Raw genomic sequence first — 26,927 nt, forward strand, 5'->3', positions numbered from 1 at the left:
CAGGGATACCTTATTGTAGCCTTTCAATAGACAGGGGAGGTTTATTAGAAAAACAGAGGGAGGTTGGTTGGTTGGTTGGTTATTTTTGTTTTTGTTTTGTGTTTTGTGTTTTTGTTGTTGTTGTTGTTATTGTTGTTTTTACCAAGGCCTTTAGTGACAAGGCAAAGGGCAATAATTTTAAAATGAAGGAGGAGGAGGTTAGGTATAGATTGGATGTAAGGAAGAATTTTTTTTTTACAATGAGGGAGATAAGACACTGGAGCAGGTGGCCCAGAGAAGCCGGGGATGCCCCGTCCCTGGAAGTGTTCAAGGTCAGATTGGACAGGGCTTTGAGCAACTTGGTCTAGTGAAAGATGTCCCTGTCCATGGCAGGAGGTTGGACTAGATGATCCCTCCAATCCAAACCATTCTATGGTTCTGTGATTCTAAATTAATATAAGCATATACAAATATTTAGTAACTCAAAGTTGCCTGGGCATCTGTACAAAAAATGTCACAAAATCAAAAAAATTCTGGAAGACAATAATTACCTTCACTTGAGCTTACATACTAGGAGACCTTTTTCCCTAAGCAGTGTGTGTGGGGGGACATCTAATGACTCCTTGTTTCAAAATAACTACTCAGCAAAATACCAGCTTTGTAGAGCTCGTGAATCAGGACGGGTATATAGAAGCTTTTATTTTAAACATAGTTTCTCTTTTGTTTACAGAGAAACAATGGTGAAATTAAAAAAAAAAAAAGTTCTGGGTTTGTTGTTTGTGGTTTTTTTTTTCTTATCTGGTGACAAACAAGGGAAAAAAAATAACATCTTTGTTTTCAATGTTATCTAGTGTGAAGTAAAATGGAAATTGAACAGATACCTTCATTCTACTGTAGGTTCTTTTTCAAACAGCTATCTGAAGAAAGAACATAACAGTCCAGCTTTCTGAAAGAGAGAAAAAACAAGTTTACTTGAGAGAATGGTCACTGTAAACTTCATCACTACTTGTGATTACATCACTACATACTTGTGAATATACATCACTACTTGCGATACCTGCTTTAAAATTCTGCATTACAAACAATACATGAGTAGCATAAAGCAATTACCTCTTAGGATTTTCAATGAAATCTCACAATATCACACAATAAATGCATTTTGTCCAAACAAACAAAGTGAGTTTGTCAAAAGATACTATCATGATACTTCATAGAGAGAGTGGTATATGATTCTTCTCGATAACAATTTTAATTACCTATATAACGAGACTTCAGGCAAACTATCATCACAGGCTCAGGGAACAGCAAGAGATGGACTTAAGAGGCTAATGTAGCTGTGCAAGGCCTCAGATTGCTGTTCAGACTTCAGATGTTTGAAACCAAGAAATTAGGCTTTCAGTAGTTTCATTTTAGCCAAATGGCCAATGCTTAGGTTATAAAATGAGATTTAGTCTCCCAGACCCACCTGGTTTTAGGCTCTTAACACATACATTTCTATTCCTCAGTCCTGTGCAGTCAGTGAAGAAAACTCCAGAACGTAATTCAGTACTTGAGTGGTTGAATCTGCCTGCTTCTCTCTCCACTCAACACAGAAGTAACAGTAGATAAGTACAAATGATCAGAAAAGCTCACTGAGCTCAGTCTCTCATGACTGTGGGCAGCTTTGCAATGGGATATCTGTTTTAAAGACTCTACAGAGCATCTGCACCACCATCACCAATTCAGAATGAATAACTACTTTGACATGTGCTTTAAAATTTTAATAAAGGTCACAAGTCCACAACTATAATTTGACACAGAAGGGCAGCAAAAGTCAACCGCACTGCCAGAGAACATACTCCTTTCACTAATTGGGCATTTTTTACATAAAATTTCCAGAAGACCTGTTACCAAAGAGGACCACCTTGCCTTGCCTCAATCCCCACCAACCTGACCCAAGAGGAAAAGCCACACTCCCAAACTACGCAACTCTGCTCAGGTAATGTGAATTTGACTTGTGTTCTAGATGTGTCATAGCATTTGCAGAGAGATCAGTCTTTAAAAAAAAAAAATAAAAAATAAAAAAAACCCCAATACAGTAAAGTGCTTTTTGGAATAAAGTAGCAGCCAGAATACTGTCTCATAAAGTTTTCTAATAGTTATCTAAAGATAACAGAAAATTAACCTGTGGCAATCTACTCCCTCTGTGCCACTCCGACAGCAGGAAGACCTGGATGCTCAACAGAAATTTTTCTGGCATGGAAAGCCCAGCACCAGCTGACAGAAATGCCATACACAGATGTAATACCAACACGCAAGCTTTGCCAAGGGACAAATAGGGCCTAATCAGAGCACACCACTCTCCAATTATTCTTGGCTGTGGAGCATCCCTCTGGTTCCACCACAGTCAAGCACAATTTAGAGATGTGATTGAGCTGTTCTAACTTTTACAGGAACTTTTGTCCAGGGACTACCAGAGATATAAAAGTGTCCTAAAACCATCCCTCTCATACGTACCTCTTACTGGAAAATGGACAACGTAGGGGAAATGTAAAAATCACCTACTTGAAACACAGCCAGGTCCAGGAATTGGTGAGTGAAATGATTTTGGTTTTGAGAAATTTCTGGACCTTCTGAGGACACGCAATGAGAATGAATTAGTTAAAGGTTCAAAGGTTCAAAAAACACCTGTGCAGAAACCATGAGATGAACCACATACTGGAATTTAATTGATCCACCTTTAATTATAAAACTGCAATTTTTTATTTTAAGATAATATTTTCACTCACATATTGCAATACATAGGAATTTACATGTTTAACTCTTCCTATTGTTCTGGAGTTATACATGCAAATTCCCACATGTCACAGTGATAGTGTTCCCCATAAATTCAAATAGATTCTTATCCTCAGATGATGTATCAGGGCAAGCATTTCAAACTGTACCAGACAAGTGTAAAAACTGGCAGAGATTAACGAATTTAAGCTTCAAACTAGCAGAGCACCTTTGAATAAAATGCATTTGCAGTTTTCTCTACAAAGATGGGTTAATTTATTAAGCATATATATGAACTGATACCTTTCCTGAAAAAAAAAAAAATAAAAAATTGCCTTTTCTAACTGGCAGAGCCTTTCCTTTTCAATCAGTTCTCCCCTAGTCATATTGAATTTAGGTTGGAAAGCAAACCATTCTTCAATGAGGGTGTTATACCTACTGTCACAGCATGCTAGTCCATGAATGTGCTTTGTCTTGGTTAGACTTGCTGAATAAATAATTCAAATTCTTTTCTAATTTTATAGAAGCAGATGATTACTTCAGAGTAACATAATACTTTGTTTCTCTGAAGTTTGCTACTAGAGCTTGGCAATAAATATACAGAAGCCAGCAGTAGGCATTTCCATGCTCAAACTTTATTGCAACTTTTTGGTTTTGACACAATGTTTTATCCTAATGGCCTTTTCATCCCCTGCATACATTTTAATTAAACAATAAATAACCTTTAGCAGAACATGGATAATTACTGTAGGTAAGTTAGAAATGAAAATCCCATGCTACAACTGTCTCCAAGTCAATGAAAACCGTTTTAGAAATGTACCTTCTTGGAGATTTCAATTGCTTACACTTACAGTTTTCATCACTGGCAATGCAACAGTTACTAATAGAGACAATCTGCGGATGTAAGAAACTTAAGTCACAAAGACAGTTTAAAGACTCTTGGGTACATGGAAATTTACCCTTCTTTTTAATATAAAGGTTTCTGGGTTTCATTTTGTTAGAGTCCTTTTAGAGGGAATGTTGCTGCTTCAAATACATTTACAACTGCCGAAGGAAACATAAAACCATTCACTATTCTTATTGTCATACAGTAGAAGCATACAAGCCAAACATCCTTCAGGCCCAGCCTCTCCAGAGTGGAGAAGTGTATTGATTTTGAGATTCATGGATCATTGTAACTTTAACCCAACAATACAAAATGACAAGTGTTTTGGGGTCTGTCTGTTTGGGTTTTTTTTTATCTTCACAGTTCAACACAATGTTCTTTGGCAGTACTACAGTTGCTAACAAAATCTTTCCTCTCTTAATAAAAAGATGAGCCACACCTATTCATCTCTTAGCTCTTCCACTCAGAACTGCCTACGGTTACAACCTTATTTCTTACCTTCTGCCCTTTCTTCTCCTGGCTAGGGAGAACGCAGCTGATATTAAACTATAGTTTCTTCCCTCTCCAAATATGCTTGACATTTTGACACTGCCAGCCCAGCACTCCCTGGACCTTAGCAGGAAGTGTTCTGGGGCAAGTCTTTAGTATCTCACTCATCTTTTGGAGGACAGCACCTTGCCATGCTGTCTGAGAACGTATTTTTTGATGTCATGAAAACGTGGGTCAGAGTTCTTCACTGCTTAGGAAATGATTCCAACTTAGTTCATTCAGTATAAAGGGAAAAAATGCACATGAGAGATACGAGTGACAAGAAAATTCTACAGACTGTGCAAGATATTCGACTGAGAGTAAACCTAGTCTTTGAAAAATAATGGAGGTGAACATCAAGATTAATGTCAAAGGCTCTTAAATTCCTCTTTGTGTGAAGACCCCAAGATCCCAACTAATACTTCCCTAGTAACAATAAACAGGACCCTTCAAGTGTTCATCGAGCATTTTCAGTCTGGCTGTGTAAGACAGATATGTCCAACACTACCTTAAAACCTTCTTGTGTTTGGAAAGGTTTTTATTTTGAGAAATTGATTCTCAGTATGGATGTAGAAAATCATTCAACTTCAATCTGACGCCAGTAGAATTTAATTTCAAAGGAAACACAGCTATATAAGAGTTCCAGAATGCACTTGACACTTCAGATAAATAAATTAAAAAACATTAAAAAAAAAATCCTCTGAAAAACAGACTCAATGGAAAATATTCAATTAAGTTAAGACATAGGATGGCCAGTTTTCTAGACAATGTCTCATTTATTCTTCTCTGCACAATCTGTTTCCCTTAAGTGTGATATCTTTACCATAAATAGAAGTGCACCTTAGGTCACCTTCAGCTGTTAAATTCAGCTCTTACATTCCCTAGCATCTATTCATCCTGTTGAAATCACCACTCAAGTCTTACACTAAAACATCTAAAAACTTATTCTTTAAATATTTCTTTTGGCTCTTTTCCTTTCAACAACCTCAACCAGAGAGAGAATAGAAATAGTTACACTGTATTTCACATAGTGGAAATTAGGCAATTCATTGAGAGCATTTCTCTGAACAGTTGATAATGGATTCCCATCATAGCTTTCAAAATCAGTCATCAAGTCATCAAGTCACAATTTGAGATCAAATAAAGAGCTTTTCAAAGAAGATGAGCATGAACTGGTAATTAATACATTTAGACTGGAAATCTAAGCATTGCCAGTTATAAGAATAGTGAGAATCTGAAGCAATCTCCTGAGTAATAATAAAAAAGGCAAAAGATCTACCTATTGCAGAGGTGAAACTTGATGACTTTTGTAATCAGATTGGCTGTAATAGCAAGAATTCACTTCCTGGATTCAGTGATCCAGAAGATTGCTCTTGATGCTTGATGCTTCTAAAAGCTGATTTATTTATTATGACTTTATATATGTTGCCAGAATATCCTGGGAAAGATGATGAGATGGGAGGAAGGGAGTTGAATCCCGTTTTACAAGATTTGGAAAAAAAATTAATTAGAGGTCACTGTAAACCTTTTTTAGATTACATTTTTGACTATTGCAGCGAGCCTTACATAAAAAGAGAATCCATACTCTTCCAAAACCAGAAAATGCAGTTCCTTTTTTTTTTTTTTGTAAGAAATAATAGATTTCCTTATTCTGATACAGAATTTATATCTCCCTTATAATTTATAGAATATACTTTCTGAAACCAACATGACTCTAAGGATGAACAACAAATGGTATTTTTGTGATTTAGTTTAACTACATTTCCATTAACCAGTAGAGTGTCTTTTAATTAATTCTCATAATCAATTTTAATTACGATGAATAATTCAAATATTATGCATTAAAGTTGCAAACATGTATCTTCTCAAGAAAAGTAAAGAAATTTATAAGGCTGTTATTTAAAACACAATCTCCAAATTTGAATTTATAAACTTGTGGGTATATGACAAAGGATCCACAGTTTGGATTGCCTTCTTATATGGCTTTTGCCTGTGCACTTAGAAAACTTGGTTTAACGAAATGTTTTATATTATTTTAACCTTTAAGAGGCCTGGAGCTGCTGTACATTGCCAAAAAAAAGTTCAAACAAGATATCAGTTAACAAGAATTAGATGACTGCACATTTATTATGAAACAAACAAACAAACAAACAAAAAAAAAAACACAAAAAAACACACACAAAAAAAACCAAAATCACACAAAACAAAGCAAAACAAACAAACAAAAACACCGAGAAAAAAATAAACAAAACAAAACCAACAAAACCAAAACACAATAACAACAACATCAACAACAAACAAAAACAAACAAAAAATAAAAATACAAACAAACAAACAAACAAACAAAAAAAAAAAACCAAGCCCACTTCATCCTGGAAATGGAAATATTATTGTGGAACTCAGATTTCAAAATTCAGTAACACAAGACAGAAGAAAGCAAGCAGTCCAACTAGAAGTAACAGAGACACAGTGCGAAGTGTTAGTCATAATACATAATAATCCTACGTATTAAAATACTTCAATATTTAATCACTGATAACAACATGTAGGAAATGACACAACTTTTATATTTTCTCTGAAGATGTCTGATTTGGGTTTTGAAATATACTTTTACTGTATTCAACTATGCAGTATACATAAATCTATTTAAAATAGATCAAAATATACTTTCCTCATAGCTTTTCTTCTATTTTCTGTTACAATGAGCAGTAGTTAGGATGTTTATATGATATACAAGAAGTGCAAGGGTAAACACAGATAAACTTAGGAAAACAAATGTACCAAATCGGTCTTCAAATTCTCTGAACTAGTGAACGTGTATTGACTCTCTGAAATGGCTATCCACTCTAAAGAAGCTGCTCACAGCAATTTTTCCAAGACTCAGAGATGAAGATGTAGGATTTCAGAGACTTAAGTAGTGATATTCCTTTTGACCCCAAATACATCTACCTCATGACATGTTCTCCAACCTGATGTAATAGCTACAGACGTTTCTGCACACATAAATGTACATTATTGACATACCAGTTATGTCTCAAATTATGAAGCAAGTCCTTTTTGCACTAGCCTTGCACAAGTTGAAAAGTGAAAAAATCGTTTTACAAAAGGAGTGTAAAAGAACTTGAAGTATTTACCTAAACAAAATGAAGAACCAGAAGGCATACACTTGTTCTCCCTAAATACAAATGAGGAAAATGAGCTATTTCAGCCCAGCAACCGTATTAGCAACACTGGCATCGGAAAAAATACATGTGAACTGGCTGAGAATAAATTCAGGCTGGAAATGGAAAGAAGGTTTCAAACTATTGAGGAAGCAAGACTGTAAGACTACTTTCTATTAGAAACAGTAGAAACAAAGGAAAAATTATCATTTTTAAGATCAGGCAAACATGATTAAAATATGACATGACAGATCTGGGACTGACTGCCCAAGAGACTGTCAGCTATCTTATATCCTCTAGTCCTATGAGGAAAAAAAAAGAATAGTATTAATCACTCCTACTTTCCAGCTGAAATCAGTTCTACCTTGGGCAGAAAATTACAAATATCCCCTTTAAGTCTGAGCAATGCTTGGTTCATGATTCTACAGATGTTTACCCCATAGAAAAATATTATCTGCAACCATTAGAAATTTCTGCTGTTTATTTTTTATTTCAGAGTTAATGAAAACATTTGTTTGCACAAACCAGAGATTTAGATCCTTGCAAACTGAGTCCAGAAAGGTTGTGTGTATGCAGGCACCCATCCTCTAAAGGATTTACAGACTGATGCAGTGCAAAACTAAATGGAGGAAATTCTCAAACTGTTCTGTGCCAGATCCACAGTGCAGCTGACAGAACAGACTATGGCACCATTCCTCATCCATTTCATCTGCAGCGTCCACTGCTTCATTTTAAACTCCACCACCTCAGTTTACCTGGCTCAAGGCTGTTTAAAGCTGTGTTTGCACCAAGTTGGTACATCACTATGGTACATACCTCACTAGTCTTCTGAATCTGACAGGAGGTTAATATCCTCTAAGAGACAGGTGACAACTATGAAAGCCTAGGAAAGGGGAAAAGGCCTTGATCACATGCGATTTACGTGTAAACAGAAAGTGCACAGAAAATATCTGCCTAGGTTCTTAAATGAATAAGCATGGGGATAGACATCTAAAAACAAGTCCTAGCTTTGAAAAGTGCTGAACAATGTGCTGCGAAGGTATATTTGGGGATACCAATATACTACAAATCTCAATATTTTAATGATACATCTAATCTGATGGAAGACATGCTTGCCAATAAAGTCCTGGTCGGAGGTTTAGCTAATCAAGTTTCAGCTGTTGACTCTGCTGTCTTCTGACCTCCTTCCCTCTGAACATGCTCAGCTTTATGCGTGTAACCCTCAGTCCCCGATCTGTAAAATAAGGAAGACAAAATTTCCCAAGCTCATAGTTTTAAGAGGATCAGGAATTGGAATATCTAGACAGAGTGAGTGTGAAAATAATTTATCATTTAAAGTTTATAAACATAAGACTGTTACCACAGTAGCTATTTTTGTATGCTAGGAGGACGCACTGTTATTAGAAGACAAAATTAGTCAAATGTATAGCAAATATTAATTAATTGGATAGCAAACAATGAGCATTCTTTTTTGGCAGATGAATACTGTTGTTTGCCCAAGAAAATGAATATTTGTATGAGCACCAGTATTCCTTAAAATTAATAAAATGATTGTTCATATGCTCATCAAAAAAAACTTAAAAGACATAATTATGCATAATTCTAATGAGTAATTAAATTTTGAAATTGTGTTCACAACTGTTTGCCAATTATTCAAACAAGCTGCACACTAAATACAGTGCTTCATTAAAAAGAGCATTAAGACAGCAAATTCAAGGACTAAAATATGACAAAATCACCAGACTTAGGTTGCTTATGCAATCTCATTTAGAATCCCTTGTATATAGTAAAGTTTGGCAATGTGATAGTATATTTTACCATGAGTCAACAATGTGCCCTTGTGGCCAAGAAGGTCAAAGGTATCCTGTGGTGCATTAGGATGAGTGTGACGAGCAGGTAGAGGAAGGTTTTCCTCCCCCTCTACTCCGCCCTGGTGAGGCCACATCTGGACTACTGCATCTAGTTCTGGGCTCTCCACTTTAAGAAGGACAAGGAATTACTGAAGGGACTCCAGTGGCAGGCTATGAAGATGATGAGGGGTCTGGAGCATCTTTCTTATGAGGAGAGACTGAGAGAGCTGGGTCTGTTCAGCCTGGAGAAGAGAAGGCTGAAAGGGGATCTCATCAATGTTTATAAATATCTCAAGGATGGGTGTCAAGAGGATGGGACCAGACTCCTTTCAGTGGTGCCCAACGATAGGGTGAGAGGCAACAGGCACAGACTGAAGCATAGGAGGTTCCATCTAAGTCTGAGGAAAACTTTCTTCACTTTGGGGGTGCTGTAGCACTGGAACAGGTTGCCCAGAGAGGTTGTGGAGTCTCCTTCTCTGGAGACTCCATTCAGAACCTGCCTGGACATGTTCCTGTGCAATCTACTCTAGGTCTACCAACTTTAGCAGGTGGGTTGGACTAGATGGTGTCCAGGGCTTCCTTCCAGCCCCAACCATTCTGTGATTCGGTGATATTCTGACATCTACAGAACTTTTGTCACAATCAATCATTCGATATAGAGAATTAGTGATATTTGATATTGTAGTTCAGTTTGTTTTCTTCTATTTCTTCAATTTCTCCTTTTTTTTTTTTTTAATTTTATTTCACTGTTATGTACGGTGTGGCCTAATTCCTATATACCCCATGTTGTTGAAGAATGGCTTCAACAATATTTTATATCTCTATATATAATGTTTTGTCACCTTAAAGGGCTTCTCTTATTATTTTCTAAAACTCTTCAGCATGTCTTTAAAGTGAGGAAGCTCTCTGTGAATATTTCACAGATGGGAAACTGAGTCATATATAAATATAACATTTAGGAAATCTATTTTTGGGTGTTAGCTTGATGTCAAGTATATATTTTTCATACCAGAGAAGCTCCCATGTTTGAAAAAAATTCTAAGTTGTCAGCATTTTTAAGAATTAGGATTCAGGATGGGTTTCATTCCACTTAAGTACATCCGAGCTAGAGAGCAAAGCATGTAAAGGAAATAAGCACCTAAAGGTGAAGAACTAAGATAGACATAACTCATGCCTGAAAAGTACTCATTTATTTCCATTGACAACAAAGGGAGTCAAAATATCAAATTCACATGTAAACATCCAAATTCAGGTGGGACAAACCCAGCTCAGAATTTTTCAGGCTCTTGACCCTTGACATCAAGCATCTGAGAATTTCTATTAAATAGTCAAACATACCTGACACAGGGAGTTATTCTCATAAATCTTTGTTCTGAGTGTCAACAGCCCTTAGAAAGGACTGGTAAATTTAAAAATTATGCTCATGTCCCTTGTCATTCAGCAACTTACATTTCTCTTTGTCAGTGTGAAATAGAAGAAAAGTTAAACACTTCTCCAAAATCATGAATTTTCCCAGTGAGATGCCTAGTCCTCTTGTCTTCATGGTGCAACTGATGAGAAAGCCAGTTCAATGAGAGAAAGCTTGCTCTTACATCTCCTAAAAGCTCTGAAATGTCTTTTTGCCTTACTGAAGACAAAATCCTGCTAACACTGGCTGCCAATCTGTTAGATGACAAAGACAACACCCCTCTGGACTGCAGTTTATTTCCAGTGAAAACCTTGTTGGGATGGAGTGGGAGAAGCAAAGGAAAATAAAAGCCTTTTCTGGTTACAAAGTAGAAAAGTAATGTTCCATAAAAATCTCCAGCAACATACACCTGCCACTGGGAATTTTACAAGCCAGGAAGATGATTGTTGCATTGGCTGCAAATGAAGCCCAGACCTCCCATATGGCAGTTCTAATTCAGCTATCGAATGACCAGTGATACAGGGAGATGTCGGCTACCCCAAGAAGCACTACCCGAGAAAGCCTGTCTTTTCATCCACAGTATTCTGCTTGCAGGATTTGCTGTCCTGTGGCTAATTTATTTTTGAGTTAGTGTTCCAAATGTTCTCAAACACACAAAAAACATTTGAAACTCTAGGACATATGGATCTATATACATAGATAACACAGTATTTTTCCTCCAGAGCTTACAAACCTAAACAAGCAAGTCAAACATAAACCAGTGGAATATGAGACATGAACAGACTTTTTTAGGTAAGTATTTTCAGCACTTTGCCATTATTCCTGTTTTGCCACTTGTTTACACAAAGCAGCTCCTTGATTCTTTGATTTTTAGACCATTATAAAGCCAATGACTGTGCTAAGCACCAATCTTTCAGTCCAGCCATAATGAGAAATAAAGCTCCCTTTTCTGCAAGATAACAGGGATTGACAGAAGCCTCATCCCACACAATATAACACCAGACAAGGCCATATCAGAGGTGTGAGGTGAGAATAGCTTGGTAGCTGCAGGGAGACGAAAGGATTTTGGGGAGGGCTCTGGATGCTTCAGCCATGTGCTCAGTCAGAACTGATCCCATGCCTCTATTTTTCTCACAGCTGATTTTACATGTTATATTCTTTCCTTTCATACAATTTAGCAGCAGTACATTCTGCTTTCTACAGTGCTTAATGTTTCACTCTTCCCTGCATCTGCATCCTAATTTAATTTCTGTGAATAACCTCCCATCTCCCCACTCCCCCAGTCTTTCTCACATCTTCACCAATCATTGCTTTTAAGGAGGCTCAGCTATTTTTCAAGGGAAAATTAAAAAAGGAGCAGCAGTTCTTTGTACAACTGAGTCACTCTTCATCTTTCCTTCCCACTCTGTTTCCTCAGGGGAACAGTAAAATTATGGCCCTTCTCTTGATGGAGGAAGCTGGTGGCCTCTTGTTCTCACACTGGGGTGGAGAGGGCTTACTCTCTTGTCATTGGCATAAATGTTTAATACTCATGCAAGCAGAACTGTCTCATGATGACTTACTAATTATCTGCTGTAACAGACTCTGGATCTGATGCCCTTAGATTATTCTCCTTACTGGTTATGCTTTAAAAAATAATTACTCATCATATTTTCAGAAAAATCAAACAGTATGTTTTCACAGCAAAGGCTCTACTAGCAATAGGGAGGATACTAAAAATAGAATAAAAGAGGCCAGTGGTTTCTTTGATTCATTGGCACTGTTTCTAGCTCTCCAGTCTGCAGTGTGTGACTGGAGTTTGTACAGAGAGCAGAACTCCACTGAAGATGAGATCTTCCTCATAACTAAAACTATATGCATTATTACTGTTGAATGAGTAATTAGGTGCAATTTGCAGAAAATTAGCAGATACTTTTAATGAGAAAAGTCATTTGTACCTAGGACTGACATTTTACATACTGCAGATTTGGTGGTATATAACTCCAAAATATAACTCAGCATTACAATTATACCATTCACTGAACATGGATGCGTGTCCCTAAAACATAGAATTTAAATAAGAACAGGTATATAATTCAATATCAGACAAATTAAGACAATAATTATCCAAAGGATAACAGTTTTATTTTTTTCAAGTCTCAAGATTTTGCTTTACCAAACCTGACTAAACATCTGGAATTTCAGATATTTTACTCTTTCTCAGTCCAAGAACATAGATAATCAATAGAGACTAAATGAGACTGATCCATTGTCAAAACAAGTGAAATTTAAAACTACAATGAAACCTTTTTAGAATATGAGAAAATTTAGTAAGAATACAAGAAAGGTAGAAAACAAAATGGGACTTGGACACCGAATTTACTGTCAATGTATTTGTGTAAGAGACTATACAGACATTGAACACAGGATCTACCAGTGTGGAAAAGACTGTGAAACTTACGTATAGTTTGAAACCTCAAAAATTAAAACAGCAGCAAAATCGAAATAACCGGATTCTAATGAGTTCATATATACAATGGCATTAACAGGTGACATATGGTTTGAAAATCAACATTATAGAACAAGGACTGAGAATCAGACATTAGCATATGGATTCTTTTTTCCTTAATAGATGCTTTTCAGAACCATATAGATAGGCCTGCAGCAGCTCTGCAGCAAGTGGATACAAAAATGTAGGTTCAGTTCATATTCCTACAAAAGCATATTCCTACGTATTATAAAAACGAAAACAAAAACAGAAAACAAAGAAGAAAACACAAAACAACATTTAGTCCAGGAATAACCATTCTGCTACTGTAATCATCAGAATTATGCATTGAACAAATCAGCTTCTAAAGGTAACACTCGTCCTGTTAAAAATTTTATAGTTTTTACTATGAAAGTGCAGACCATTACTTTCAAGCTTATTCTTCAAAATCCTGTAATCTAGACATTTTAAGTGAGTAGACAACTATAAACATTTTAAATGTGTCTTTAAAAAAAAAAAAAAAAAAAGAAACCAAAATTCTTTTTGCTTTCTGACCATGATCAGCCTACCTGTAGCCAGGTAGGATAGAGGAAGAAAAAGGGAAGAAAAAGGGATTCTTGGTACCCTATGCTTATACAAGTGAAAACCACCTTTCTCTTTTTCTCTTATATGCCAGAAACAGACAGAAATACAAACATGAGCTGATGCATTCAGGAGAGTGACATCAATGAAGCAGTGAAATACCGTAAGAGACAACAGTCAACACATCTACAGTGAGTTCAGAACCTAATAAGTCTTCCACATTGGCAAAATTATTTTCATATATTTTTTCTATGACACTGGGATTGTCAATGTTATGTCATGAAGCATGCAAAGACTAAGTATTATTCTGGGAAGGACATATTTTTCATTTAAAACAAAGCATCTAAGTCCTTGATTTAAACACAGAACTTAAGTAGCAATTGCATACACAGCTAGATTTGGGTTATTTACTACTGATGGAGCATTGGCTCAAGTATATACTTGTTTTCAAAGATCTTGTCCTGCTTGTCCTGAACAATATTAAGAACTAGTATAACTGATATACAGTTTAATCATGGAATCATCACTGATCCATACAAGCTAGCACTGTTAACAGTTACTGCAGAGGCATCACATTCACAGATGGGGAATAGAAGACATTTGAAGAACTGTATCCAAATATATATATACACATGCATACTTACACATAGTTTCTGGGGGAAAAAAAAAAAAAAAAAAAAAAGGAAATGACAGAATCCATTTGGACTGCAGTAAAGCTGATTTTTGCCCCAAAACTGTGGGGTAGTTGTGGTATATGTTTGTCAAGGTTTAAGGCAAGGCTGCAACAAATCGTGTCAGACACTCCCTGTTACTCCTCACTTCCCGCCACCTCTTTCCTTTAGATCAGAAAGATGATAGGAAAGACAAGGAGAAAGGAAGAGAGACTTCAAGTTGGAGAGTTTTAAAGGGTTTTACTAATGCTACTAATAAATAGAGAATATATGCAAAATATACAAAACCAATCTCGAATGCTTGATGTGGAGCTTCACAGAAAACCAGAACCTGGTTGCAGGGATGCAGGGCCTGAGGCCTGTAGATCACAGGCAGACAGACAGGGTACTCTCTAGATGCCGGCCATGGTCGAAGAGAGAGTGACTCTCGTGATCACCCTCTTATATAGGGGATATGATGATTATGGGATGGAATACTTCAGTTGGTCAGCTTTATTCACCTGTTCCATCCACACCTCCTCAAACATGCCCCTCACACAACGGAACGTGGGAAAACTTATTAGTCTTTCTTAGCCACCATAGTAATAAATCTAAACATGATCTTCTTCAGCATTCCGTTGGTCTTCTTATCAGCACCGAGTACAGCATCCTAGGAAAAATATGCAGGCTAAAACTCCAAAAAGTACAGCCACCTAGAAGAATTTAGCTGAAAGAAAAATCACTAAAGGAGAACTGGTCTTTCTTTTAACAAAACCAGGACAATATTCCTGGATCTTCAATCACTAAGCCTATAGGCTTCCTAATGACAGGGAACAGCTGATATTTAACTCCATTCTACCTTATTGTGAGAACTGCTGTTTGACCATACCCATCAGATTAAGCCTTCCACTGGTATAAACAGCTTGAGAGAAACTGCAACCATGGCAGCCATACCTGAAACTACACAATGCCCCAAACAGTCAGGGAAAATTTTTCAACAGCTTTGACTTTTGTTCTTAGTAAATTAACTTTTTCTCCTAGCAAAAAAAGTGTCATCACCTCTCTGAACGTCTCCCCCACCGCAGATTTTCTTTTTATTTTCCTCATGAGGGAGTTATTTCCACACTGTTCTATCACAAGTCAAGCACCTTATGACAAGTCATTTATAAACTTTCTTAATACTTTCAAACTCATTCCCTATTATTTTTTCTACAGCTTGAACAATCTCTACAGAATAGCAAATTAATATAGGGAATAACTGCCATACATGTGACCTGAATTTCTATTGGCAATTACTAGTCTGGGTTATCTATGGGAGCAAATATACTTATACATCCATGGGTTGTTTCTCCAAAAGGTCTGCATTTGGAGCATATGTTGATTTTGCAGACCAGTTTACATAATGGTAAATGCAAGCTTTTGATAAGCTAAGGTACTATTATAATCAAACATTGCCTGCATTTTAAATTACTACTATTTCTTATGCAATGTATAATGAAGGATAATGCATGTACCTTTAGAGCTCATTTTGAGTTTCAAAACAAGTTACAATGCAATCACCTGTTAACCTTTTCATCCCAAGGGTTTTTCTACAAAAAGCTAATATCCCTGACAGCTCCTTGTTTATTTTCAGATCCATGCACTGTTTGCCATGAGTAACCTTGCAAGCAGATCCACACCTTGCAAAGTCCCTGACCTTGTAGTCATTAAAATCCAATCACACACTGGGCAGGCTTCCATATTCATTAGGACAGCAAGAAGATAGATTTGAACATGCCTCTGAAGTGACCAATACATTCATCAGCCAATTTTCATCTTCTTCAACAATTTCAGCTTGCTTAGGGATATTACTAGATTAATTGATACAGAAAATCTTTTGCAACAGAACAGTAGCAATGTTAAACAGATGCAATATGTTTCTAATTAAAAAGGCTGTGATCAAACATAAGTTGTAAATTATAGGTTGTCTTATGAATATCTGTATGAAGTTCCTAGAACAGTTCTTTTTGCTTATGCATTTGATGTGGGGGTCAGAATGCTTTTTCAAAATACATTATAGTGAAACTAGTATCTAAAAATAAGAAAAATCATTAAGTTCCCATACATCTATTTTAGAAACACATTTGGAAGGTACAATTTTAACTCATAGATAAATATAGGATTAATGACAAACACAAAAATAACAAAACCTGAAGGAAACAAACTAGGACCTAGGTGTAACATTTTCTCCATTGCCTTAATTTACGCAGATTGTTCTCAAGAAAAAGTGAAATTTAAGTGAATTCACTTTGAGGAAAAATAAAAGATTTTTCACATTGGCAATATTTAGGCACGACCTCTTCTGAATTTAAAGCAAGAAGGACTTGAAAGAGAATGGGAAAAAGGAAAAAGTTACAAATATCTAAATGGCAAGCCTCAGATGAATGACTACCCGACAAACAGGTTGCTCAGAAATCAGTGTTTGCTCTCATCATGAAACAAATTTACAGCAATACTGTTTAAAAAACTTTTACCTGGCAAAGGCCATAGTTATATTAAAAGATTTTCAAGGGGACTGAGCTTCAACACTTCGGTCAAAGGTCTCTTTGCACAGAAGGCAGCTGAGGGCAGGTTAAAAGCTCCTCTTGAATATTTAGGTTTGTCTTTATATTGTGCATGGGGAATCCATCCACGTGAGTACACATCAAAGCACAGAGAATCTTTAAAGACCCAGGTCTCTTATTCCTTGTTTTAAAGTTGTAAATAGCATTGCTAATTAGCTTGCAACTCAATTCTGGCAGCCATTTTAGTTTATTTTTTACTGAGATCTGTCTGAGACAGATCAGTGACAACAAATCAAACCAAGGACCGATTGGAGAGAACATCTTATTTGGAAGGCTTTTACCTGATAAACAACTTTTTAGTAACATTTGAAACAAATCACCTCCTTTTACAGATACCTCCAGCTGTCTGACAGCAGAAGCCAAAAATTCACATGTCCTGCAGGGGGCTGACCCACAAAATTGCTGTCTTTCTGTGTTCATAGGCCAGCACATCATGTACTTATAACTTCAATGAATACAAGTTTGGTAGGGTGTTTGCTTTTTGTTGTTGTTGTTGGCTTTTTTTGTTTGTTGTAGTTGATTTGTTTGTGGTGTTTTTTTTTTTTTTTAAAAAAAAAAAAAAAAAAAAAAAGGAGGAACCTGAACACCTTCATGTCTTAAAAGACAAACAATTTTAAGGAGGAAAGATAATTCTAAATCTGGCTTCTTAAGGAGAGAGGAGAGAAGAATGATAGAAAAATCATTATTCCTTTGAAAATGCATTCTCCTATAAAGAAAAAGAGCTGTTGTCTTGAGAATCTAGTGTATAATAAGCAACTGGTCATTTGCCCATGTTTGTTCAAGACCATATGATGAAGATCCTGAAACAGCATCTGTAACTATAAAACTGGTATAATAGACTTTCCATACTACTGCAGAGTAAACAACTGGATACAGAACAACACTGTCTGTATCCTTTGTGTAATGGTCAAGTATTTTTCATTTATACTTCCCTTTCATAACCTGTGCTTACATTGAGCCAAAGCTCAAAGGCTTTAACACCCAGTTACACCATAAATTGAAACAATATGAATGATTTTATACAGTTCCACAAAATGTGTCTAGGGAGTTGTGTGTGTAATATGAACAATTTTGCAGCCAGGACTTTTTGGGAGGAGAAAACTAAGACCCTGAGCTTTTCTCTGCTTTTGGAGAAAGCAGGGATGTTTATAGCAATAAATATGTTGTTTTGAAAGCAACCAATTTTAACAGGCCCATTAGTCTTTATTGAATTAATATAAATAATTTTCTTTCAAGAAAATTAGGTTCATGAGCATAAATGCAATTATCTCGCATTACCTTTGCACACAAGAGAGACATTTCAAGTCATTACATCATACATCCTATATATCCAGCAAGTTAAACACTCCTCTGATACTTCAGGAACACAGTAGCTGACGTGTCTAAAAGAGTATATAATATTTTAATCATAAATTAAAATAAATATAGGGTTTTAAAACAATAATACTGTTGGAACACAAACTATATATACTATAGCTTCTTGAATACCTATTTTCAGGAATAAAATTATGGAAATCTTCAGTGCTCTCTTTCCGATTTTTTACAGAGGGAATTTCTAAGTTTAATGTTTAAAATTTTATTTTATAAAGTATTATCAAAGCATTGTAATGTAGTTATCAATAATCATTACTTAAACAACAACAAAAAAAAACAAATAAAATCATAGAATCATAGAATGTCCTGAGTTGGAAGGGACCCACAAGGACCGAGTCCAACTCCTGTCCCTGCATATGACAACCCCACAGTTCACCTCATGTGTCTGAGGGTGTTGTCCTGTCTCTTCTTGAATACTGTCAGGCTTGGGGCCGTGACACCTCCTTGGGGAGCCTGTTCCAGTGCTCCACCAGCCTCTGGGGGAAGAACCTTTTCCTAATGTCCAACCTAAGCCTCCTCTGGCACATCTTCTTGCCATTCCCTCAAGTCCCCTCATTGGTTGTCAAAGAGATCACTGCCAGCTCCTCCTTCTCCCCTTGTGAGGCAGCTGTAGCCGTGACGAGGTCTCCTCTTAGTCTCCTCTTGTCCAGGCTGAACAAACCAAGTGACTTCAGCCATTCCTCATATGGCTTCCTCTCCAAACCCTTCACCAACTTCGTAGCCCTCTTCTGGACGCTCTCCAGTAGCTTAATATCTTTTCTATCCTGTATTGCCCAGAAGAGCACGCAGTGGTCCAAGTGATGCTGCAGCAGTGCAGAGAAGAGCGAGACAACCACCTCCCTCGCCCAGCTAGCAATGCTGTGCTGGATGCACCCAGGACAGGGGTGGCCCTTTTGGCTGCCAGGGACACTGTTGGCTCATGTTCAACTTGCTGTCAACCAGAACCCCCAGATCCCTCTCCATGGAGCTGCTTTCCAGCATTTTGTCCCCCAGTCTGTATGTACAGCCAAGGTTGATGTGTCTCAGGTGCAAAATCTTCACTTAGACAAAATCCAGTCTACTTAAATTAATAAAAGGTAAAGAGGCATATATTCTCATTTTAAAAATAAACAAATACTATATAAATGTATATTAAAAGCTTAATTCTTAAAATTGACATTTTATGTTTATACAGCCTGCATTTTTTTTCTATTGGTATTAGCACTCTAGCTTCATTTTTAGACACAGTTAAGTTCGCAAGGGAGTTGAGGATCATTAAGATTTTGATTTGATGAGGGGTCAAGAGTCTACATGGCCTGTTACCTTAAAATGACTCTGTGACCTCCTCTGCATCTTTTAAAAACTAAAATCAGGTCTCAAAACTTTATCTCACACATAGGCAGTCCTGCAGCCATAGAGTTTGTCTATATGAATGCGAAAACATCAGGTAAATGTGAGGCCATCAAAACAGTGAAAAAAAATCAATAAGCATGCATAGAAATAGTCAAAATGAGGACAAGAGACTATCAGCCCACATTATTTACCTACAGAAAAGCAGAAGGTACAAGAGTGTTGCACTGCCTTAGGTCAGAACTGAGTACTATTTTGTTTGAGCAGTGACAACATTGATCAGTCTCTGCGTTGTGTTATCCATATTTGGACCATATTGAATATTTTTTTTTTTAATGTCACCATTATATGTCTAATTAATTTAATGAATCTTCTTTTATTCAATTCCATTATGTAATTATTTGACTATTTGATCTAAACCAAATAATATTCTGTGTTGCAGTTAGTCTCACTCTCTCTTTTGCCTTGTTTTAGAAAAAAATTCATACTCAGCTTTCAGACTTCTCCAACAGTTTCAGATGACTTATATCCCAAAGCCCTATTTGTTTAAGATACTGCTAGTCTTGTGTTTTCAGTGTGTTTTAAGTGGGCTTGACCATTACCCAAAAATATTTCACCAAATAACATACTTTCATGCTAAAATATTATGTTAATAAACTCATTTTCTTTAAACAAGAATTAGAACACAACTGGGTATGCATTTCCTTTTCGTGGTTCCACCTGTAATTCCAGATTTAACATAATTATTGTTCTGTGTTTACTAAACCTCCCAAGTGCTTAGTGCAGAGCTAATAAGTGCTTGGAAAAACTGATAATAAATCATGACTTAGGAAAGTAATAATGGTTCAGCTTAAAGAGTAGAATTTAACAATGATTCCTTATCTTTCAAGTCATACAAGTAGAAGGATAGTTAAAATAACTATAGGAAGAAAAAACTCAATCCCTTGACCTGACCGAAAAAAAAAAAAAAAAAAAAAAAGAATAGTAAACCATGCATCCCAGGAAACAGGATCAATTTAAAGGAAAAAATAAATTGCATTAGCATTAATTCTTTACCATGGAGATGTGATAACTTACTTTTTTAGTTGTGTCCCTGCGTTCTCCAGGCTGACAGAAGATGCCATGTCCCAATGTCTTGTATCTGTGTTTGGCCTCCAAGAGACAAAAGTCAAAGGTCACACACAATATATAAGTAATGCAGAACAAAAAAAAAAAAAAAAAGTTTTGCTTTGTTAGATTTTTTTGTTGTTATTGTCATAAGTTCGTTTTTTTTTTTTTTTTGTTTGCTTTGTGGAGGGGAGTGTTTAGTAATGTTTTTTTCCAATATTAAGTAGAACAGAAAAGATTGTTGATCATAGGGCTTGCACACTGCACTGGAATGAAATATTTTTTCAAGGGAAAGCGGCATATTCCCTGGCTGCTTCAATATTATTCAGGCATGGAATTTACCACTTATTGACGAGCAGCCATGAAATCTGTTGTTCTCCTAGACTGCAATGAAAATTGCTTATAGAAACATAGAATCATCTAAGTTAGAAAAAACCTTTAAGATCATCAAGTTCAACCACAAACCCAACATTACCAAGTCTATCGCTAAACCATGTTCCTAGGTGGCACACCTACACATCTTTTAAATACGTCCATGGATAGTGACTTCACCACCCCCACAGCTCCACTTCCCTGGGCAGCCCATTCCGATGCTTAAAAACCCTTTCAGAGAAGAATTTTTTTCCTAATATTCACTCTAAACCTCCTCTGGTGTAACTTGGGGTCATTTCCTCTCGTCCTATCACTTGTTACTTGGGAAAAGAGACCAACACCCTCCATGCTACAACCTCCTTTCAGGAAGAGAAACAATCATAATCAAATAAGAAAAGAATCTACAGTAGAAAGAGTACAAAGAATTTGGCAATTTCAACAAAATGATCCCAGCAGTTCAGAATAGCAGCAGCTAAAATGTAGGTGGTGATTTTTTCGTGCAGTAGGTGACGATTTTTAGGGCATATTATATTCAGTCAGCTCAATGTATATAACTGAATTGCTTATGAAGAAGACAAGGTAATTTTAAGCTGTTACTAAGGAAAAAAAATATATATATGTCAAAAACATGCTTGCATTTTTATATTTTTTTACCTCTCTACGCATTTTCCAGAGAAGTGTCTTTTTTTTTTTTTTTTTCAATCAAAATCACGGACTTTCATCTATTTGTGAAAATGAAGAATAATTGTCCTATTCAAAGAGCACAGAGGTATTGATGAAGAAAACTCAGGAAAAAAAAATACTTGCTGTGATTCATGCAACTGCTTTTCCAAGCACAAGACTCTACTCAAAAAAAAAAAAAAAAATTTTGAAGGTAAAATTTACTTGGAATAAAACCAAACCCCAGTATTTCCATGATTATTTAACTAGGAGAATTGTGAAGCATTTTGACTTCAAGACCACACATTCAGTGAAATACTGTTTCACCAAAAGGTATCTAACTATCTCAATTAATTATAAAAGGTATGTGATCTTCTATCTGATTAATGATTCTGAAATGGTTTGTCTAGAGGGAAGGTGGTATGGCATTGAGTAGGGGACAAACCACAAAAATGAGAACAAGTAAAGAGTTACTTCTGCTTCAGTCACAAATAATGTGAAAAATTTGATGCAGCTGTTCCACGGGGACTCTGTAATACCGAGAACTTTGATATTGCTTTCCTCTGCCTCATGCCACAACAAATGTTTGCCAAAATATGTCAAGTCAGTATCGACATTTAAAGACATGCAATATATCATGGAAGTTTGAGATGAACCCTGAGAGTAACAACAGATGTAAAACATTTACAAGATTTAAAATATCAAGTAACAGGGGGTGGGGGTGTGGGAGAGAGAGGGAGATTACAGTGAACAAGATGCCAAAAATAATGACATGGTAGAGTAAAATATTGTTTGGAACTATAAATATGTTGCCATAGCTAGCATCTGATAAATTTTCTACATGATGGCAACCAAGTCTTTGGGTTTAAGGGCACCGTGTTCCAGTGGAATAAGAAATGGAGACCATCCATCCTGTATCTCAAGTTTATAGGCCAGGAAAACACTTCAACAGAAAGGAAATGTGATCTGCACAAGTGTTTCAGACTAAAATCATCAATATCTCATATAGGAAATTCTGCGGTTGCATAAACATAATTTAGATGGCAAATGAGAGAGAACACTGAAATGTTTGGTCTACAAACAGGTATCCAAACATATTGTAACTTGATCCTGCAAAGGATACATATCTCTGGAATTGCAACTGTACTTCAAGAATGACAAGTGCTTAATTGTTTTGCTGAATTACTGCATGAATGCCAGCTGGGACGCACATCTTGTGAGTTCCTGAGGAAAATGAATTTATATTTCTTACTATTCAAAATATTCACTGGACATCTCACTCTGATACTTAAGCATCAATTAAAATCCGCAGATGGCAAATTTTGAAATTGCAATTATGCAATTTTGGTTATTTCCCAAGCTAAATTTACTGAGAGTTAACACACACAGATCTCAGGAGAAATATATTCAAGGTAAAGCCAAGACAAGGACAGATTCTGTCTCTTCTCCCACAGGTTTAGTTCTATTTTTCCTCTCTTTTATGAAATGAGGCCACTTTCACCTCTTCGCTGTGATTTTCCTGAAGGAAACATTGCAACCTTCCCCTACTGCTATCAGGCTTAAACTGCCATCTAGTCTGACTGCATCGTTTTAGCTACTACTGGCCTCTCCCGTCCATTTGCTCTTGGGGTTTCACTTGCTCTTACCATGATCCCTGGAGGTTCTGCTTCCTTGTCATGATCAAACAGAGCAATCGGGATCGGTCATGAAAGCTGTGTACATGACCACAAGACAGAGCCAAACTGAATGTTACATAAAGAAGAAATCTAGCCAGCATTTAATGAAGATGCTTTTATTATGTTTTGGAGAACAGATACACTTAAACAAAGAAACCAACCACCATAAAGTAGTCTTATAGCAAACCCACAATGTTGGGGCTAAGATAAAAGAAACAAACAGTAATACATTTTTAAAAGTTGACTCATAAAACATACCTAAAGAGGAATCCATTTTTAAAGAAGAACTGAGCAACAGCAGATATTAGGATAAATCTAAATAAATGTGAGTTCTGGATAAAACTGCATTGCACGTGAAACTTTTTTCAGTGATATATTTACAGTGCTCTATTTAGACTGTACTAGTGAATTTCTGGAACACTGTAAAGGCATGAAAAGGCAGAAAGTTAAGTTGAAACAGCAAAGCAATAGCAACTCTTGAACATATGGCTCACAAAACAAAATTAAAAATATTTGTATTCTCCCTGAGGAAATCGAATTTAAAAGTGAGCACAGCTCTGTATAAATATATGGGATCAATGAGTAGGCAAGTTAAGCGTTTAATTGAATACTAGCAACAAAGTGCAATGGATACAAGCTAACAAATATGCTACAATTAATTTGGCTCAAACCTTTTCAGACATATACAGATAAGCATTAATCTGAAATATATATTCCGAAGCCTCTTTTCACTTACAAATAGAAGTATAATAGAATATATATATATATATGTATATGCATAACATACATATGAGTGTATATATATGTAAATACATATACAGACATGAGTATCTCAATTTACATATTGATGATTTCATAAAAGTAATTTGGACCACAGATTGAAGTAGTAGTGAAATACTGGGGTAAGAAAAATCCTCATGCAGTCATATTAGCAACAGCCTTTTAGAACTTACAAGAAGTAGCATGCCAAAAAAAAAACCAGGAATAGTACATTTTCTGCCTTGATCTTGAAATATCTTACTTGAACTATCAGATAGCTTTTAGTACTTCTGAAGTAGTCAATAATGGGTTAATGAATGATTCACAAGTTGAGAAGTCCACATATTTATTAGAAATAAATTATAATATAATACAAGGTCCTGTGAAAACTTGTAAGTACTTACACAAAATTGTAAATAATGGGGTCAACTCTATCAAATCAAAGAAAGTTGCACCCTGCTGCAGGAAAAGATTCACTTGAACAACAGCGGAAGCTTTAGCTCCCTGGAGATCTACTTTGTGTATGCTTGAGGGGCTCTTACAACAAGAGAAAGTACTTTATAACTCCTAATTAGTTGGGAAACACAAGATTGGAAAAATTCAGTAATAATTCAGTGTTACTTCCTGCATCTACTTGAAAGAATCTTTAAATTTCCTAGGAGGATTAGTTTAAAATAAGTTTCATATAATAGGTTTCAGATACTTTGCCAAGTTATTTGCCATGACCAGTCACTATTCCGTAATGGTCTTTCTAATTGCACCTGCAGACCTGTTAAAGTCTCCTGAAACTTTCCTCCCTCTTCTGATGGCAATCCTGACCTCAGCTATTCAGTGTGTCGGTACACAGCCCACAGTTCAACAAGAAGAGGTGTTCAACAGCAATTCTGACTAAGAGCGCCCTCCTCCTGTCTCTCAATACTGCTGGCTCCTTCCTGCCCCTGCTCTGCACCACCCTGTGCTAACACAGCCATCAGCAGAGCAGCCCAGACCAGGGAATAAAACAGGATAAAAAAATAAAGGTGAGGAGGAAGAGGCTTCATTTTTAATCTAAACCAGTTTCCTGATCTGATTTGATGCACTTCACACCCTCACAAGCAATTTTCAGGGACTTGGTAAAAGAAGATACGGTCAGGGAAAGAAACTACTTAAACTGTCATTTTGGTATCAGGAAACTCTATCCTTGTTTTGTGCTTTAACCAGCTGACAGCTCAGCAACAGAGTAAGTGTGATAGGAGGTACAGATGGACAACATCCAAATATATTGCCAGTTTGGTAAAATTCCCCTAAAAATGCCCATTTTATTTTCTTATATCTTATCATCCTAAGCCATCCTAAGCTTTCTAAGTTATCAGAGTATCAGATGAATTTAAAATGAGTTTACAATATTGAGTATGTTCCAAACCACTCATTTAGGTAATACAGCTAGCAAACATCCAGTACACACTTTATTGAACTAAATGAAAGCTACATTAAAATAAAATTAATCTTAGATACTGTCTATTAATTCATCCTAAATATACAAAGCAAAAGTATTTGCTGACATCTGATCAATTTACTATTACTCTAATGATCTCAAAGAACATCTCTCTCCCAATATAGTGCTTAACAGAAAAAACATGTTCCCTCACATGCAGAGTCTGAAAGGTCTATTCTCTTGGGCTCAACATATTTGGCTGCCTTTCTGTAATCGCTGGCACTAGTATTTTGGTAGCACTCAAAGCACATCGGATTGCAAGACCGCAGATTAGCTTTAATTAACTTTCAAAGTTGTAGTGTTGTGGCCTGGCATGAGGCAATTAAATTACTTGGGCGCACAGGCTGAACACCTGCAAGAAGGAGTTTCTTGAGCAAGCCATTAGTATTTTCAGAGTAGATGGAAAAGGAAGGCTTTGAGTACAACTGGACACTTGAGCTCTCCGTGTGACTTAAAAGGTTTGCCACCACTAACCCCTGTTTCAGAAACAGCAGGATTTTTAGGTCATCCCTAAAACTGGGGTTTTAGGTTGTCTGTAACTTTCTGAATGTATATTGGTAATAGCAATTGCTATATAAGTAATGATCCTTTATATTCCAATCTATTTTTACCCATAGATACAATGGAGTAGAATTTATTCACATTATATTTTCAGCTAACCTACGTCACTATCAAGTGTAACGTTTCATTCATTGTAAAGCCCCAGAAAATCTTCTTTATCCCCAAAATCTTTGCTCAATGGTATCTGTGTGAGTGCTAAGTCATCAAAACCATACTTTTATTGCTGTTGTGTGTATTAATGAAATATAAATAGAAACTGAAGAAATCTTTCTGCTTTGTTTTGATTTAGCAATGCTAAATGTAGTCCATAAAGCCTCTCTTCTAACTTTACTGTAAGTAATTCTCAATTCCCCCACTTAAGAACTGTTTTCTGGTAGTATTAGTAACAGAAATTATGCAATCTTAACAGAATATCTCCCACACAATCAGACCTATGCAGCTATCACAGCACAGGCAATGGGGAAACATAGGGAGCCAGAGGTTCCTGGCTGCTTACATGTCAGTGTTCAAGTTTTTACCAATTAAAATTTACCCAGCAGTGAACTTGAAACAGCACCTAAACAACCTAACATGGGCACTCCAGAAAGCAAAATCATTCTCCATTTTGAAAGTCACATCTTACTTCCAGAGGACCTTCAGGAATACCTTATAGAAGTGAGAAAAATAAATACCATATAAATAATAGATTATGCTACTCATCCACCTGTGCTTTTGTTTTCTACCACAACAATTAGAGGAAATAAATTC

At 36.3% G+C, this 26,927-nt stretch overlaps 1 long non-coding RNA gene across 1 annotated transcript in view; it reads right to left on the reverse strand.

Annotated features, from left to right (window-relative positions):
- The window catches only part of LOC139827008 (uncharacterized), a 59,017-nt gene that overhangs the window by 5,579 nt on the left and 26,511 nt on the right, over positions 1-26,927 (reverse strand). Inside the window, exons 3-4 of the long non-coding RNA XR_011737184.1 lie at positions 20,649-20,723; positions 861-925 (exon numbers count right to left, since the gene is read on the reverse strand). This is a non-coding gene — a long non-coding RNA (uncharacterized lncRNA). The remainder of the gene's footprint in view (positions 1-860; positions 926-20,648; positions 20,724-26,927) is intronic.

This window comes from Patagioenas fasciata, chromosome 1 (assembly GCF_037038585.1).
Source record: "Patagioenas fasciata isolate bPatFas1 chromosome 1, bPatFas1.hap1, whole genome shotgun sequence".
Taxonomy (NCBI): domain Eukaryota; kingdom Metazoa; phylum Chordata; class Aves; order Columbiformes; family Columbidae; genus Patagioenas; species Patagioenas fasciata.